Source organism: Phyllobates terribilis, unplaced genomic scaffold, assembly GCF_046119375.1.
Source record: "Phyllobates terribilis strain yellow unplaced genomic scaffold, ASM4611937v1 Scaffold_203__1_contigs__length_3528282, whole genome shotgun sequence".
Lineage (NCBI taxonomy): Eukaryota > Metazoa > Chordata > Amphibia > Anura > Dendrobatidae > Phyllobates > Phyllobates terribilis.
In genome coordinates this window covers 2635498-2650861 of record NW_027362963.1, presented here as the reverse complement: position 1 = coordinate 2650861, position 15364 = coordinate 2635498, and positions in this window count along the sequence as shown.

Below are 15364 nucleotides of genomic sequence, written 5' to 3'. Positions count from 1 at the left end.
ACCAAGTAACTAACTGTTACTATGAGTGGTCGTAACCATGGATACCTAAGCTACTGCAATGTCCTGCACATGGGGGTAAGCAACATAGCTAATCAGAAGAACTATACTACATTTCTAATTGGAGATATTTGCAAACATTATTATTATTACACCTATTACATATTGGGACAGGATCTTGGAGATGGGAATACCCCTTTAACCACACTTTGACTGACTTTCCTCTGATGTGGAATAGACACATCACTTTTAGGTCTGGGGTGGAGGATAGTGTAAATGGACATAATGGGTTCCCCGGCTCTCTGCCTAGTTTACAGTAATTTAGTTTCATTTGTTGACTGACCCATCTGGTTTGCGCATTTCAGGTTCTTTTCCGGACTGTAGCAATGATGGTCCCCAACTATGCTCTGATTGCGGAGATCTGCCTTTATTCTTACGGTTTTCTGCACGCTAAACCTCTCTCGGTGAAGATGGTAATGACTTACCGGCTGTGCTCGGAGCCGCTCTCGTCCCAGTTCCATTATGATTATGGGATGCGTGCAGTAAAGGCTGTGCTGACCGCTGCTGGCAATCTGAAGCTGAAATTCCCCCATGAAAATGAAGATATTCTTGTAAGTTCTGAACTGTTGGTCGCTTTACATCTCGTGTAGGATAGCATTACCATCTTACCGAGAAGCATTTGGATCACAAAAATTAGAGCTGTATGATTTTATAGTAGCAGACAGAGACTTGCAAATAATTTCTGTACATTGCTGTTCCTGGCTTGTTAGATCTCATCTGTGCAAAAATGTCAAAACTATAGTTGTTAAAAACGTAGCTTGTTCATCTTATGGGACAGTTTTGATTTTTAACTTAAACACATGTATTTTAGGCTAAAAATCATTTTAACAATTGGGTTTTATTAAAAATTTTGCATCGCTTGGCTTTCACCGGCTTTTTGATTCCCTGCACATTCAATTTTGATAAGGTCTGTGGTCATAAATAAACTGAGAGGAGCTCAGAAAAAGACCGATAAAACATTTACAAACTCCCCGTCAGCCAGCAAAAGCGAGTTCACTGACAGTATCTCACTTAACTCATTCTGCAGTCGGCAATTAGCAGTAACACAGAGGCCACATGTATTCCCTATGGAAAAACAATTCTGCAGCATATTTTAGTGCAACTCAGCAGCGTTCCATTCCTCTTTTATCATTCCTGGAAATGTAGGAATTAATTGAAATCTGTCAATAACGAGTCCCCTACACAGTCTGACAATGTCACCACTGTTTGGGCACAGTCAGATTGTATGGGGTTGTCCACTATATAGATTATATATACATTATATATGTTACTGTAAAAGTCAGAAGGCCGGTAAAACCTAGGATTTACCGGTCAATCTGGACATTTACCGAGGCCGTCGGTAAAAGCTCAAAATGAAAAGTAAAATTGGACTTTTACCGGTGAAGTCTTGGTAAATCTTAACATTTCTCAACAGCGTTGGTAAAAGTCAGATGTATTCCATATAAACGAACGATTTTGGACTTTTACCTGGGCGAATTGGTAAATCTTTACATTTACCAGCATGTGTTGGTAAAAGTAACTTTGAGTCACAGAATTCTGACTCTTACCAGCAATTTCCGACTCTGATGAAGGCCTTAATCGTTAGAAATATTTTTATTCTTCAAAACGCAAATGAACAAATACAAATAGGAAAATGCAAATAGAAAACATTTATGTAGGAAAATACTTCTCAAAAATGACAAATTACCGCAAATACAAGAATAACGCAACTTCAAAACTATGTAATTCTGTAATTGTGACTAGGGATAAGCGGATAGATCCGTCCAGACCCGTTATCCGAGTGGATAACGGGCTGTACGGATACGGATAATCCCGATATCTGTCGGATATATCCGTGCCTTCCGGTAATGCATGTTTCATGCATCATCGGAAGGCATGGATGGTGCGAGTGTGCAGGGCAGACAGGTATAAAGCTAAATTGCTACTTACCGGAGGTTTCCCAGGTCTCGTCGTCCGTGTTCTCCTTCCGGGTCACATGACTGCATACGTCACCACGCAAGTGACGCATGCGTAAGTCATGTGACACTCGTGTCACATGACTTATGCACCTGTCACTTTCGTGGTGACATATGCAGTCATGTGACCCGGAAGAAGGAGGATGCGGCCGGCCGACGAGACCTGGGAAGCCTCTGGTAGCCTCCGGTAAGTAGTGATCTTTAAGTGGCGGAGAAGGGGGGTCCGGCCAGAGGGCGGGATGACCCTAGTGGGCGGGGAGTTCCTACTGCATTTAGGATCCTAGCGGTAGTCCCCACTTGGTAGAAGTCATCTTCTTTTTTTATAATAATCGCAATGATCGACTTAGGGTCCATTTTTGAACGGTCGACGTCTGGAATTCTGATTCTGATGTTCTGTCCAATGTTAGGTTCGGGTAATTTTTGACTGGAACATTTCAACATTTTCTTGGCCTGTGTTTCAAGTCCTTCTCTTGCAGCTTTTCGAACTCTACTGACCGCACCAATTCTTCTATTGATTGTATGCGAAATCAAAACGTCAGGTTGCTGATCATCATGAAGTTCTCCATCTTTCTTAGAAGGCTTTGACTCGACACTTTTTTCTTTTAGGTCTTCATTATTCTTGGATGGCAAAATTGGTGGCGTTTCATATGCTGTTAAGGTGTGCGGACAGTTGGATAAGTCCAAAGCTTCTCCTTCCGTTGTGAACAGCTGATGACAGTTGGATTCATCCGAAGCTTCTGCTGCTGTCGGTGCTGACGTGTGATCAAAGTTAGATTCATCTGACCCTTCGGCTTCTGTTGGTGATGTCGGATCGCTAGGTTCCTCTTGCAAACCAACAAATGAAGAGAGATTTCTGATCCCATCACTAGGAATTTTGGAGGTAGCTAGACCCATCTGCATTGGTACTCCGAACATAGCTTCATAGGGCGAGCATTTTATTCCCTCATGGTATGCTCTATTTTTCATTGCTTGTACAAAGCGAAGGCCCTCAGACCACTTGGGTGTCTTATTTGTTTCCATCCACGTTGACGACATGTTTTCAATGTCTTGATTTGCTCTCTCCACGGAGCCTTGGGACTGGCTGTGTCTTGGGTTACCATGCACTATTTTCATATCAGGCCACATCGCGCACAAACTCTGTATGACCTTGTTACAAAATTCCCTCCCATTATCAGAATGCAGAATACACAGGACACCAAAAGTGGAAAAAATGTCAAGGAGTTGGTACGCAACCTCTTCTGCTCTTTTAGTGCATAAAGCTCGTAGAAGAACAAATTTAGTGACGTGGTCTTGATAGACGAATATGAACTTGAAATCATTATCACAATTGGATTGCATGTCAATGAGATCGACTTGAGCACGAGAATTCATTTCACTGTGTAGGATGGGTTTCACAACAAGGCCTTTTTTGGTAATCTTCTGTTTTTTCTGGCATGGCTGGCAGAGTCGCAGATAAATAACTATTGACTCCGTTGTGACATTTTTGAACTTACGATTCACCTCCTTTAGGATCCTGGTCCGCCCTCCGTGGCCGGTACTGATGTGCGCATTATGAATGACACTAAAGAGTTCTGCACACAGAGCAGACAACCGTATTATCAGTCCTAGTGTGATCCAACAAAACATAGGATCGCACTTAGATCATTATTATTGTATAGGGCAGTGCAAATGTCGGATTTGTTTCTCAGACAGAGCTGGTCCGAGGAAAACAATTGCAGCATGTCCTAGTTTGATCCAAAATTCGGAGCGCACTTGGCAATGCAAATCTATGAGTCGAAAGAAAATATTGGACTGCACTCAGATTACATTTGAGTGCAGTCCGATTTTCATGGACTGACATAATGGGGAAGATGGAGAAATTTTGTTCTCCATCTTCTCATCCAACAGAATCGGAACACACTATGATCATGCTCTGATAAAACTCTAATTAGAACACACTATGATCATGCTCTGATAAAACTCTAATTAGAACACACTATGATCATGCTCTGATAAAACTCTAATTAGAACACACTATGATCATGCTCTGATAAAACTCTAATTAGAGTTTTATCAGAGTGTGATTTGTCTAATCGACCCAATTCCCTTGGATGAGACATATATGCTTGTTTGACCCTAGCCTTAGGAAAGGTTATCTGTTTTACTACAGTGTAATACATTTAGGGATATAATGGTTATGTTATATAAATTGTTTCATTATTATTATTATTATTTCATAAGTCATCTGTTGATGGAGGAAATAATCATCCTTTGTTCGCATCACTTGTCTGTGCCTTTACTACTCTATACTTTCTATACTGTACCCACAGTTCAGATTGCCATTGCATTATGATAGACACATTCATAAATTCCAATACATCACATAATATAAACAAATTTGGTTCTTCTCACAACTATACCTAAGTGTGCAATACATGTCTGCATTTCTGCTCATTTTGCAATGATTTTGCAATATTCCCCATCCTGGCCGCTTTCTTTAATATTGTCCCCCATCTTGACCACCATCCTGTAATAATGTCCCTCTGTAGCGCCCTGCTGTGCACTGGTGCCACAGAACCCAGAAGGGTGCATGGATGGACTTCTCCACAAGAGGCCCTCACACATTCACACACCTCCACCCTACCACCTCAGACCACCAGAGGGAGCCCTTCAGGGATATATAAAGGGAGGGTGGAGCCAGGCAGCTCAGTCTAGTTAGTGAGTCTCTCAGACACAGAGAGGGACAGAGCTCAGAGTTGAGCAGAGAGCGTGCTGACGCTCAGAGAGCAGCGAAGAGGCAGCAAGCTGGCTGCTGTGCTTAGGCGAGCCAAGGCCTACAGCACGTGTGAAGGCCTAGTGAGGGCCTTGAGTGTGGCCGAAGGATAGAGGAGAAGGAAGAAGTAGCCAAGGGGGCAGAGGAGCTTACCAGGCTCACCCCGAGATATATACCGGACACCGGGTCCGCGCCTACAGGGACCCTCAATACCCAGTAGGAACCACCGGAACCCCTGGAGGACTACAGGTCCCAGGTTCACCAAATACTGATTGCAGTACCAGGGCTAGGAGTCACGGAGGCCCCAGCATCCAGGGAGAGTGATCTGCAAGAGTAGGCCCTACCACCAGGTCAGCAGGTGCAAAAGAGAGACAGCAACCAAGCTAGGCCTAGCTCTAGGCAGGTCAGAAGCTTAGCGAGTAAAGCCACGGATCAGGAGGCCCTATACCCGCTCACTAGGGAGAGTCCAAAAGTGCGCCCTTGTCCGGAGTACCCTGGACCGTGCCTGCAACATCACCAGTAAAGGTACAGAAGCTTACCCCCATGTGAGTGTCCTTTCCTCCGGGACCATCCTGCCGTCTCTCCCCTGCACCACAATCCATTACACCCCACTCTGCCCTGGAGCTAGCTCTACCTGTGGAGAGCCACACCATCCCTGCTGCCGTAACACCAGCTCCAGAGGACGGCTCCAGAGCGGCGGCACCCCTTAGCCGCATTCCACAGGTGGCATCACGAACTTTCCAAATCCCCTATACATATTCCCCCTTTTACTGACCACCCTGGGTCACGGACCGGGCCAGCCACCGTGATATCCCCCATACCGGCATCCATAGGCCCGGCACCTGGTACCCCACGGCCCAGGGGGCGCGTCACCTCCACCTACACCTCTTCCTGGTATAATTTCCTCCATCCTTTGCCTCTTCTATTACAACCCCTGGAAAAAATTATGGAATCACCGGGCTCGGAGGATGTTCATTCAGTTGTTTAATGTTGTTGAAAAAAAGCAGATCACAGACATGGCACAAAACTAAAGTCATTTCAAATGGCAACTTTAGGGCTTTAAGAAACACTAAAAGAAATCAAGATTAAAAATGTGGTACTCAGTAAGGGTAATTTTTTTCAGACCAAGCATAATTTTTGCCAGGGGTTATATAATGTCTCCTGTCCTGTACTCTTTCTGGTAAAATGTCCTCCATCCTGAGCCCTTTCCAGTAATAATGTCCCCCATCCTGAGCCTCTTCCTGGTATAATGTCCCCTGTCCTTGACCCCTTATTGTAATAATGTTCCACATTCTGGTACCTTCGTGTAACAATGTCACCCATCCTGGTATAATGTCCCCCATCATGGGGGCTTCCTGGTGTAATGTCTCCTGTACTGGGCCCCTTACTGTAATAATGTACACCATCCTGACACCATCATGGACCCTTTCCTGTTATAATGTCCTCCATTGTATAACCATGTCACAGAATTCCCAGCCCCTTCCTAGTATAATTTCCCCCATCCTGGACCCCTTCCTGGTATACTGTGCCCCTTCCTGGTATAATGACCTCCATCTTGGTATAATAATCCCGATCCTTAACCCCTTCCTGGTGTAATGTCCCCCATCCTGGGCCCCTTGCTGGTATAATAACCCCCATCCTAGGCCCATTCCTTGTATAATGTCCCCCATCCTGGGGTCCACTGTTTAATTTTTTTTTACATAGCGTAAACTGACCAGCAGTGCGTGTTTGAAATCCTCAACATGTCAATTTTCTTGTGGACATTCAGAGTTTAAAGTCAGAATTGCATTGCATTACATAAAATGCTGAAAATCCTCAGGTAAAAATTAGAGATGAGTGAGCACTAAAATGCTCAGATGCTCGTTACTCGACCTAAACAATTTCTAATGCTTGGATGCTCATTTCAAGTAACGAGTATAATGAGCGTCAATGAGAAATCAAAGCATTTTTCCAGAAGACCCTACAAGGAGGTCTGGGGGGCACTGAAAATGATGAAATGGATGGTAAAAGTGCTGAATGGAAGGAGAACAGCATGGAGAAGACCCCTGGATGCATCTCTGACTCCCAGATCTCTACTGAGAACAAATTTCCATGTCTCAATGTTATAAAATTCTGTGAGGCATCCATGAGTTCAAAATCTCACTACACCCCTAGATGAATTCCTTAGGTAGTGGAGTTTCCAAGATGGGGTGACCTGGGGGTGGGGGTTCTGCTGTTTTGGCACCTCAGGGGCTAAACTAATGGAGCCCATAATCTATTCAAAAGGAATCTGCGTTCTAAAAGCCAAGTAGCGCTCCTTCCCATCTGATCCCTGCCGGGTGCTCAAACAGTAGTGTATATCCACATATAGAATGCTGCCACATGCGGGAGAAATTGCAGAGCAAATTGTTGGGTCCAATTTCTCCCATCACCCCTTGTGTAAATTATAAATTTGGTGCTAAAACAGTGTTTTTGTAAAAAAAAAAAAATGTTTGTTCTCACATCTAAATGTGTTATTCCTTGAGGGGGCTAGTTTCCAAAATGCTGTCACTTGTGGGGGTTTCTGCTGTTTTTCATGTCAGGGGCTCTCCAAATGTGACATGGCATCCACTCTTGATTCAGTCTTTTTTGCGTTCAAAAAGTCAAAACGGTGCTCCTTCCCATCCAAGCCTTGTTGTGTGCCCAAACAATAGTTTTCCCCCACATATGGGGAATCAACATGCTCAGTAGAAATTGCACAACAAATTTGTGGTCCATTTTATCCTGTTACCCTTGTGAAAATAAAAAAATTGGGGCTATAGTAAAATTTTTGTGAAAAAAAGTAAAATGTTCATTTTTGCTTCCACATTGCTTTAGTTCCTGTGAAGCACCTGAAGGGTTAATAAACTTCTTGAATGCGGTTTTGAAGACTTGGAGGGGTGCAGGTTTTAGAATGGTGTCACTTTTGGGTATTTTCTGTCATATCGGCCTTCCAAAGTCACTTCAAATGTGATATGGTCCATATAAAAATAGTTTTGTAAATTTTGTTGGAAAAATTAGAAATCACTGGTCAATATTTAAACCTTCTAACTTCCTAACAAAAAAAAAATATGTATTAAAAATTGTGCTGTTGTAAAGTAAACATATGGGAAATGTTATTTATTAACTATTTTGTGTGACATAACTCTCTGGTTTAAAGGCATAGGAATTAAAAGTTTGAAAATTGCAAAATTTTCTAAATTTTCACCAAATTGTCGTATCAAAATTTTTTACCACTATCATGAAATACAATATGTCACTAAAAACAGTCTCAGAATCAGCGGGATCCATTGAAGCGTTCCAGAGTTATTACCACATGAAGTGACACTGGTCAGAATTCAAAAATTTGGCCTGGTCATTAATGTCCAAATTGTCTCAGTCACTAAGGGGTTAATAGACAATTTACACAGGAAGACTGCGCTTCAGATACACTCTGAATGATCTGTATTAGACGATTGTTCATTGGCTGTCATTGTTCTCGGCAGCACAAGTCTTGTGCCAAGAATGATAATGTTGTGTGCATCCCAAAAGATCATTTCACCTGACGATTGAGCAGTTTGTTTATTCAGAGGATTTTTCGCAGCCAATTTAGGCTGGTTTCACATGTCCGTATATTTCCGGTACCGGAAAACCGGTACCAGAGATATCCGTGTCTCGTGTGTCACATGTGGCAACCATGTGCCACCCATGAGCAGCACCAGCAGGGGACCATGATGAGGGTAGTAGTGTCTGCTCCCGCAGTGTCCACCTGTAAAAATAAGAATAAAATAATAAAATCCTTATACTCACATGTCCTATGTGTCCCTAGCTTTAATTCTCTGACAGCTGACGCTGAGGAGCCAGGGATAATGAGCCGCACCAGCGAGCGGGCCCCGGAGCTGAGTTCAGGAGCAGTGTCCTGTCACTCAGTGAGCGCAGCTCCGGGGCCATGTGTCTATAAATTCTTAGTGGGGTTTTTCCTAAAATTGTCAGCCATTGGACTCACTGCATACCCTATAACTGTATAGCAGACTCTCTCCTTTCTAATGGGAACATGTCGTACGTGTTACTGTGGCCCTGCTCCATGTGTCTTTAAATTCTTAGTGGGGTTTTTCCTAAAATTGTCAGCCGTAGGACTCACTGCATACCCTATAACTGTATAGCAGACTCTCTCCTTTCTAATGGGAACAAGTCGTACCTTGTTACTGTGGCCCTGCTCTGTGTGTCTTTAAATTCTTAGTGGGGTTTTTCCTAAAATTGTCAGCCGTTGGACTCATTGCATACCCTATAACTGTATAGCAGACCCTCTCCTTTCTAATGGGAACATGTCGTACCTTGTTACTGTGGCCCTGCGCTATGTGTCTTTAAATTCTTAATGGGGTTTTTCCCAAATTTTTGCAGCCCTTGCAGTCACAGCATGGGCATTACCACTTATAGGAGACCCGATCCTTTATAATGGGAACATTTTTTTACTGAGACCCTCCTCTATGTCTCTTCAAAGGGGTATTGGGTTGCGTCCAAATTTCTGGCAGCCCTTGCAGTCACTGGATACGCAATAACAGTATAGGAGACCCATTTGTTAATAATGGGAACAACAAAGCATAGCCGGCTGATGGCTCTCTAACAATAGCTAGGGCCGACTGCTGGCCTTTTAAGGATAGTAAAGGCCGTCTGATGTCCCTATAAAAATAGGCTTTATGACTTTCAGAGTCCCTCCATCATAAATAAAACAGGAAGTGTCTGATGATGTGTCACACACCACATTGCCAGCTAATGTTGTAAAATGTTAAAATGACATTTCCCGGTGAATGCATTTGTCTTAAAAAAAATACATAAAAAAACCCAAAACAATAGGATCTTTCTTTAGTATAAAAAACAGCGTCAGCAATTTAACAACAATGTAATCACATTGTTCAGCTCATGCACCTCCTCCTCCATCTCCGAAATGACCACATCAGTCACAAGCTGACAGCACTGCAGCACTGTCTTGGCCAAGTGGCAACAGGCTGTGCTGAAGATAACATGCTTAATGCTTAATTGACAAACCGCCCAGCGCTGCAGAGTTTTTGAAAGCTGTAACACAGCAGCCTGATCTGTGGCTCTCACCGCTGAACATACAGCCAGGCATGGTTGTGTGTGTCAATGTCCGGAACCTGGTGACGGAGAAATGACACCCAGAATAGATATGGTATCCCTCTATGCCAGACCTTTCACCGAGCTAAATACAACTCTCAGCAAAAAAAGCTGTGGACTGGCTCCATACCGTCCCTGGCTACATTCACCTGTTCACGTGTTTGTGGTTAGGCGGTCCTTCCCAGTAAGTGCACTGGGGAGGGCACTGGTAATGTTGTGGGACCCGTGCTTGTGGAAGGCGGAGACAACACCGGGAGAAACAGTGGCAGCTGGAAACCAAGTACCGAGGGATGGACGCCACCATGAGGTTGCAGAAAGATTCCGTCTCCACGAGCCTAAAAGACAATATTTCAAGTGCAAGCATTTTAGAAATGTGGCAGTTTAGTGCTATGGCCTGTGGGTGGTTGTCTGCATATTTCAGTCAAAGGACTGGGGCAGGGACAAATGAACGCTGCGCTGGTACAAGGATGTGGACGTGGTTGTTGATGGTGGTGGTTGTGAGTGTCAAACTACAGGTGCAGGGCGGTAGGCATCTTCGCCTGCACCATGGATAGAGGATTGGCGTGCACGCACAACAGCGGTACAGGCAGTATTGTCACCCTTAGACACTGTTTCTGGACTTTGGCATTCGGGCCAACTAGTTGGGTGCTTTGCTGTCATGTGCCTGAGCTTGCTGGTGGTGGTCAGGCTGGTAGTTTTGCTGCCCCTGATGATGCTGGCATGGCAGATTTTGCAAATAGCTTTTCTGGGGTTAGCTGGACAGTCTTTAAAAAAGAGCCAGACTCTGGAAGACCTAACAGTTGGTCTGGCAACTTTCCTCGTGTTCATGTTCCGGGGAATCATTTCCCGCCTTATGTCTGTGGCCACCCCACTGTTTGTTCCTGCCTGTTGTGGTGTTACGCCTCCCTCCCCCTCTGTGCTGCTGTCTTTGCTATGCATGCAACTTTCCAGGCTGGGTCAGTGACTTCATCGTCCACCACCTCGTCTTCCCCGTATGCACCCTGGGCCTCCTTCTGACTCGCTGGCAATTGTGTCTCATCATCATCATCCACCTCTTGCGACAGTAATTGCACTTTTTGACCGTCGCCTTCATGTAACCATGGCTGCTCAAATATTTGGGCATAGCTACATGTGTTCTCTTCTTGCGCCACTTGAAACGGGCCAGGAGAGAGGCCCAAATCTTTAAATGGGAAAGTAAACAGCTCTTCTGAGCGTTCAAGTGTGGGATCAGTTGTCTCTGGGCACTCGGCATAGTGGGAGTAAGGAGGATCAGTGTGAGGAATATGTGGTCAATACTCATGGCTACTGAGACTGGACTGTGTGAAAGACGGTGGTGGTGGCAAAGTGACTGGAAGCATTATCTGCTATTCAACCAATAACCTTTTCACACTGCTCTGGCTTTAAGAGTGGGGTTCCGCTGCCCCCTACAAAGTGGGACAGGAAGATAGGGTGACCATGATGTGGGTGCTTGTTGGGCTCACTCAGCAGGCATAATTTCAGCTTGCCCACGGCATAGGCCTTTGCGTGCACCATCACCATTATGTCCACTTCACTGTCCCTTGCCAAGCGCTTTGCCCATTTTAAATGGAGTGTAATATTTGGCCCGCTCCAAAAAATGTCACGATTATAACTGCAGTAATATCGGATCACGTCTGATGACCAGGGTTTTAGACAATGGCCTTATAGATGTGGTATTGGTCAGCGATCAAGTGTGAATAGGATGAACAACACACAACTGGCAGACTTTAAATGGAGGGTAATATGTAGCTTGCTCCAAAAAATGTCACGATTATCTCCTCAGTAATATCGGATAACGTCTGATGACTACGGTTTTAGGCAGTGGCCTTATAGATGTGGTATTGGTCATAGACCAAGTGTGAATAGCATGAATAACACACAGCTGGCAGACTTTAAATGGAGGGTAATATTTGGCACGCTCCAAAAAATGTCATGATTATTATAGCAGTAATATCGGATAATGTCTGATGACCATGGTTTTAGGCAGTGGCCTTATAGATGTGGCATTGGTCAGCGACCAAGTGTGAATATGTTGAACAACACATAACTTGCAGACTTTAAATGGAGGGTAATATTTGGCATGCTCCAAAAAATGTCACGATTATTACAGAAGTAATATCACATCACGTCTGACCACGGTTTTAACACTAGAACTACCGCATGTTTCATAATACCTATAACTACCATTAGGGATCATTTTGACCCCCATTCAAAAGTACTGACTCTGGAGTAAAAATAACTTTTTTTTGCCAACAAATTAAAGAACATTCATTTTAACTTAGTAGGAACAGTGTTAAGATCAAGTACAGCAGTTTAAACGCATTTTCCTTTTACATGGTCATAGCATGCGGTGTACAACAGTTAACACAAACAGTACTTTCTTCCACTTTCCCAGTGCATTTTCCACAAACTAATTTGTTACAGCTTGAGCAAGTTTTAATTGTTTTGTTTTGGTTGCATCTTCCAACTCCACATTTTGGACGCTTGCAGATTTCTTGTCCTTTTGTTTGTGGTTCAGACATTGCAGATGATGGGCCACTTCTTGATTCCAAATAATTCTTGCGAAGGTCTAATGCCAGCTGAAGAATGAACTCCCGTCTGCTAATTTGACTCCCAGTTGCTGTTTTATAGAGTATTGTTGCGTTTATAGCTGCTAAATCAAGTACATTACAAAACACCTGAACAGGCCATCGGCGGCTTCCAGAATTTGTGGTGTACTTTCGAGCCATCTTGTCTACTGTGTCAACTAAAACCTTTGTTTTATTGTAAAATTTTACCGTTTCCGTTTTTTTTTTCTTGTCGTTTCCAACTGCTACATCTGGGTGAAGACTACTGAGCAAAATGACATTCTTATTTGGTTTACCTTGGTAAACTGTAAGAGTGATGTCACCATTCTTCATCAGAGTAGTCTCATATGTATTTTTTCGTAGGTTTTTTGCCAAAGATGGTGTTATAGCAGAAGATGGAGTCCCTCAAGTTTAAAGGCCCCATCTATGCTATATAAGTCTGACAGTTATTTTAGGTCAAAACAACAGCAAGGTGAAATGTTCCTTCTTGTATCAATAGCGTGTCCATGCTAAGAAGATAACATGTACTCCTTGGCCAGATGTTTCTTCTTGTAGCAATAATGTGTTCTTGCAAGAAGATAAAATGGCCTTGCTAACCAGATACGTCTAATTAAATATTTTAAAGCATACAGAGACTAGCTTTTTTCGCTTGTTCAGCTAAACTGTATAATCGAACCATATATGGCAAATCCGTTTCCTGCCTTCAGGGTGTATATTAGCCCTGTGTTTTGTAATAAAGTTTAGAGTATGTTTAGACACAAACATCCTGTCCTGTGTCTTCATTCTCTCCGATATCGTAATCCAAAGGATAGAAGACCAAGAATGCAGTGACGACAATGGAATCTCTTTTCTTGCACGGTTCATCGTTCCCACAGTACTTGTTCTCTTGGCTTTCAGTGTATTGGCAAGTTTCAATGAAGTGAAAAAATTATAACATTTCTTCCCTTGTTCAAAAATGGATCCATTAGTTTGAGAACAATGTGTTGTGCAAGAGACCGATCAGCCGGTCGTTGTTCACCTTTTCCCAAATATGGAAACCCGTTGCAGAGGTATTTGGATTCTACGTCAGCTACCAGCCAGAATTTTATTCCAAATTTGTCCAGCTTATTGGCTATATATTGGGTGAAAGGACATCTTGATTTAGTTGGAAAAAGCTGTTCATCAACTGTCAGGTTTTGTCCAGGTTTGTAACACAGTATACAATTTCCAATGAAGTGATTCCACACTTCAGAAAATAAAGCAAACTTGTCATTCTTCAATGTATCAGATCGGGTGGATTTGATGTCAAATCGTACAAATCGCATCAATTCTTCAAACCTACTTCTCGGCATAGTGTCTTGAAAAAAGCGAGGACCCCAAGTACTTGACCACAAGGTTTTTACAGAAAGACCATTTGCATTATATGCGCCCCTCGCATATAATATTGCAGTAAATGCATCAAGCTCGATTAGAGAAACTGTCCATTTATCATCTTCAAGTTTCTGATGAGCCTCCATTTCTGTACACTTTTTTATGTGGCGAAGTATAGGTTCATCAATTAGCAACCTCCATGCACTTGATACATTCCCATTGATGATCTCCCGTTTGGCATAAGGGGTGGGTCCAGCTGTTTCTCATAGAATGTTTGGTTGGGACAGTCGGCCAGTAGATGCAGAAGCAATTGGGACAACTTCCCACACAGTTCCATCGCGACAAGTCTCTTTATGACCCACAGCAGGTGGAATGTCCACTGTACCTTTCTTTCTCCCTCCATATCCAAAATATTGTGGTTGGGTCCCTCTTCCTCTACCTCTACGCAATTGGGGTGTGGCCGTACATCTTGTTGACGTAGTAGGACGTCCATCATCCTCTCCAGAATCTTCGGTATCGTCAATTATATCACTGTTACTGCTTGAATCTGATTCTTCGGAAATATCATGAGGAAAATATTCTTCATCAGACTCTGAGTCGATTTGTTCCTGATTTTCTTCTTCTGACTCATTTTCAGATAAATTCTGAAGACATTTCAAAATTTCATCACTTGTCAGACCCCTCTGCTTACTCATGCTTCAAATATACATCGCAAAAAGGGACTTGTAAGATCGCAGAAGTAATAAAACGACACTGTACAAACATGCAGAGTTGTAGCTTCAACTGTAATGTTTGCTACTGAAGTGCAGACAGAAATCGCTAGAAGAAACATGGATCAAACATGTTCAGACTAGTTTAGACAAAACAAAATGCTGAATCATCCCTGATATGCAAAGACACAATTACACTCTATAACTAGGGAGAAGCACTGTGATTTCTGTACTCTGTAATATTAGGTGACTTGCCTACTACTACTTTTATGTATGGGGTCAAATTGACCCCTTCAGTACTTATAGGTATGAATTGTAAAATCAGGGCCCCTGAAAAAATTACAATTCATTTTTGTGTCCTAAAATATACACTACCATGAATAAATAAAAGTCACAAAAACTCAGAACTCATTTGTTAAAATTTTAGAAATGATAGGAAAAATAAATAGCAAAAGGGTCAAAATGACCCCTCCGGTAGTTCTAGTGTTAAGCAGTGGCGTTACAGATATAAATAATCAGGATTAAGAGCAAAAAAAAATTAGGATGTGAATGTATTTTAATGCACACCTGAAACACACTTCTCTTTTGTGTAGCATCATGGGAAAGTGTAAAGAAATCAGCCAAGATATCAGGAAGAGAAATGTGGACTTTCACAAGTCTGGCTCATCCTTAAGGCCCCGTCACACTTAGCGACGCTGCAACGATCCCGACAACGATACGACCTGTCAGGGATCGTTGCTGCGTCGCTATGTGGTCGCTGGTGAGCTGTCAAACAGGCAGGCTCACCAACGATCAGGGGAGCAGCGACATCGTGGAAAGCATCTTTCCACGATGTCCTGCTTCTGG